We start from the raw sequence: 4,018 nt of genomic DNA on the forward strand, positions 1-4,018 counted from the left end.
TTATTCCCCCAGCTGAAATTTGGATGATTTCTGTTGTTAGGATGATAGGTCGCTGGCACAGGCTGCTGTTGTCGCTGATAATTATTCACATACTGAACAGATTCGTTGACAAGAGAACACTGATCCGTAGCATGAGAACCTGCACAAAGCTCACAAACCATAGCTATTTGATTAACTCCATACGTAGCCAAAGAATCAACCTTCATTGATAGCGCTTGGAGCTGGGCTGCAATAGCGGTGGCTGCATCAACTTCCAGAATACCTGCTACCTTGCCTGACGTCATCCTCTGAGTTGGGTTTTGATGCTCATTTGTAGCCATCGTCTCGATAAGATTATACGCCTCAGTATAGCTTTTAGCCCATAAGGCGCCTCCAGCTGCTGCATCGAGCATGGGCCGAGATTGGGCCCCCAAACCATTATAAAAACCAGTGATTACCATCCAATCCGGCATTCCATGATGTGGACATTTTCTCAACATTTCCTTGTAGCGTTCCCAAGCCTCGCACATAGATTCTGTAGGTTGCTGCGCAAATTGAGTAAGAGCACTCCTCATAGCAGCAGTCTTTGCCATTGGATAAAACTTCACCAGAAACTTTTGCGCAAGATCTTGCCATGTAGTGATGGACCCAGCTGGTTCAGAATGTAACCAGTCTTTAGCTTTATCCCTCAGTGAGAATGGGAAAAGCCTCAACTTGATAGCCTCATCAGTCACGCCATTATACTTAAAAGTGCTGCAGATCTCGACAAAATTCCTTATGTGCATGTTGGGGTCTTCAGTTGCCGCTCCTCCAAAAGAAACAGAATTCTGCACCATCTGAATAGTGCCCGGCTTGATTTCAAAGGTGTTAGCTTGAATAGCCGGATGAAGGATGCTTGACTGAATGTCATCAATTTTAGGCCGAGAAAAATCCATAAGAGCTGGATCAGCTTGAACAATACGATCTCCCATATTTACTGGTTCTTTCTGCTCAGTTCCTGAATCCGAATCCTCAAAATCTAACTTCTCCGGAGTATCAAGAACTTAGTCTTTCTCCTCAGCTGTATCTAAGGTCCTCTTGCGAGCACGAGAACGAGTTTGCATAAACGCTTGCTAAAGTACCTGAAACACAACCGAAAAGAGTAATTAACTACTACGTCCTAATCACTGAGTCCTAATGACCAATGATGTTAAGTACATAAACTAAACAAATACGCCGAGTCCCCGGCAGCGGCGCCAAAAACTTGTTAGGGCGAAATCACGCACTAATATTCACGCAAGTATACGCGTTCGCAAGTAATATAGAATACTTTCTCGTTCGTTCCCTCAGAGACTCAGACTAAGTTATTGTCTAATTAAACTCACTCACCAATGTATGATTACTTCTCAATGTTAAGATAACACTTAAAATTGTTGATTAAATATTAACTATAATTAACTACTTAATTAACCACTTAACTAACACTCCAATTTAAAACATTCATGAGATCACAACTTCATTATTACTTCCTTCTATAGCCATTATTATTACCTTTAGCATGTGACAGTGATGATATTAATCGAATAACACGAAACTGATAAAAGCCAACTTTCATTGTACTAATACCATTCTACCAAGCATCCACAATTAAGATAGAAGTTGAATAGTCATCAATTATGTTGAGTTCCTATATGTCTACAGAAATTGACAACACATCGATTTAAGCACAAGTTATTCCTTTTGATTACATAGGGCAAATAAAACTGTTAGAGTTACCCACTAATCATGCACAATGTACATGAACCTATGCTAGCATGGCAAGTTCTAAATCTCAAGATCCACCGTCGCTTCACAAGAAATTAACACCCTATCTTATATGTTCGCGACGCACATAAGACGAATACGCACAACCAATACTAGATATCATGCAATCATCACACACTAAAGTATTAAACAATTAACTAAAGAATTCCATAATAAATCCGTTGCAACCCCATGATCACGATTAGCCCATAATAGAACTTACCGCCATCATGGGTTCATATGAAATCATGATAACAAACACAAGAAAATAATAACTAAACTGATTATATTAAAACAGAGTACGTCACAAGAGTAAATAAGTCAAAGCAAGAAAACTAGAATCCAACGTTACAACAAAACAAGAATCACAAGAATATATGCTTCCTCTTCGTTGCGGTGTGCTAAATCGGTCTTCTTCCTTATCTCCTTCGCTTCTTGCAAAACACAATCTAAAACATAATCTCCTCTTAATACTCTGTGAAAAACATCTCAAATCTACTTATATAATAGTCCCATAAAACTCAGATTACATAGAAGTTAGAAGCCAAACAGAAGTAGAAGTCTAAAATAATATATCATTTTCCCCGACCCTGCGCGGCCGCTCAGCATTTCTGCGCGGGCGCGCAAGGCTGCTGCGCGACCGCTCAGCATTGCTGCGCGGGCGCGCAGGACCCTTCTGGAAAAATTCCATGTTTGCTCCGTTTCTTCGCCGTAATCTGCCCGTTCTTTTCCTTTCGCAATGGTGAACACATGCCAAGGCTTATTCTTGATGATTCCTCCTCCGAAATGCAACTAATACCCTGAAATGCATAAACACTAGAAAAACGCATCAAATACACAAAATACTTGATTTCAAGACACCAATTTAAGCCATTTTAAGACGTTCTAAGTGGTATAAAATGCCACTTATCAAGAAATCCTCGAGTAGAAGAGTCTACGTGGGAATTAGAGTCAGACATGCTTGATAAATATCCTCATTTGTTTAGCTAAGTCAGATTCTGGGGACATAATCTTTTTAAGGGGGAAAGGATATAACGACTCGTGTATTTTTATTTTATTTGGAAGTGTAATAAAGGTTTAAGTAAATAAATAAAATGTGTCTATTGATTTTGGCAGCGGTTATTGATTTTTATTTAATTGTTTATAATTTGTTGATATGTGGGATTGGAATTGTGATATTTATTGGTGAGTTATATGATTTTATTTCGCTTGTAAAAGTGATTTTATGGTAATTTTAATTCCATAAATATTTGGGTTGTCTTTAAAATTGGTTTTCTAATTTTATAATTTCAATAATTATTTTTAGGACTTTATAAAATTGAGAAACCAATATTTCGTTAATTATTCATTTTTTTAAATGATTTTCTGAGTGTGTTTAATGGTAAAATCCATATTTAATTATCGAAATCTTCAAAAATTATGAAACTTATATTTTATTAAGCTCATATTATTCTGAGAATTTTAAAATTATTTTGGGAATTTTCAGGAATCGTTTCACCCGCGCGTCGTTGCGTTGTTTGTTAAAGAGCGGGTATAAAGTGCGCTTTCGGAATTGTTTTTAAAATTTTGAAAATTATGTTTTTAATTAGTTCGGAATATTTCAGATCTTTTTCGATTAGTTGGAATTTATTTCAATGTGTTTTTAATACTACTTGGTTCGTTAAAAATATAAATATCGGGATATAAATTGGGTTCCGGGGATTCAGAAATTCAGATTAATAAAAAAACAACACGTATCCTGTTTAACAGGACACGTGTGGCTGCCTAGTTAATTCCTATATTCATTTCCCTTTCGGGTATTTGACAGTCTCAGCTCTCTCTTTAATCTCTCCTCCTCGATCATCTCTTTAATCTCTCCTCCCTCTCTCTTCTGTTTCTCGCTGTTCTCGGTGTGCCGCCGTGTTCATCTCCGGCTTGTTTCCGGTGAGTGGCCGTGGTTTGGTTACTTCGATTTTTTCTGTTGTTGTATGCTTATACATATATATATATGTATGTATACTGGTGTGCAATTGGCTGTGGTCTCTGTGTTGTTATTCCGGTCGCCACCTCTTTTCTCCGATTCCGGCGAGAGGGGTGAGGCGCTGTGTGTTGGTGCTGCTGCACGCGCTGCGCGTGTGTGCGGCTGGGTTCCTGTTCATTTCTGTGGTTTGTTCAGTTGGGTTATTTTGCTGGGCTTGTGTTAATTTTGTTGTTGGGCCTGCAGTTTGGGCCGATACATTTGGGCCTTTTTCAGTTGGGCCGAAACTATGCAGTTGGG

At 38.5% G+C, this 4,018-nt stretch overlaps 1 non-coding gene across 1 annotated transcript; it reads left to right on the forward strand.

The window, feature by feature from the left end:
• Positions 1 to 450: 450 nt before the first annotated feature.
• LOC141694090 (small nucleolar RNA R71) lies at positions 451 to 557 on the forward strand. Its single transcript, XR_012563421.1, has one exon. It is a non-coding gene; the product is annotated as a small nucleolar RNA R71 (small nucleolar RNA).
• Positions 558 to 4,018: the final 3,461 nt, after the last annotated feature.

This window comes from Apium graveolens, chromosome 10, assembly GCF_009905375.1.
Source record: "Apium graveolens cultivar Ventura chromosome 10, ASM990537v1, whole genome shotgun sequence".
NCBI classification, from domain to species: domain Eukaryota; kingdom Viridiplantae; phylum Streptophyta; class Magnoliopsida; order Apiales; family Apiaceae; genus Apium; species Apium graveolens.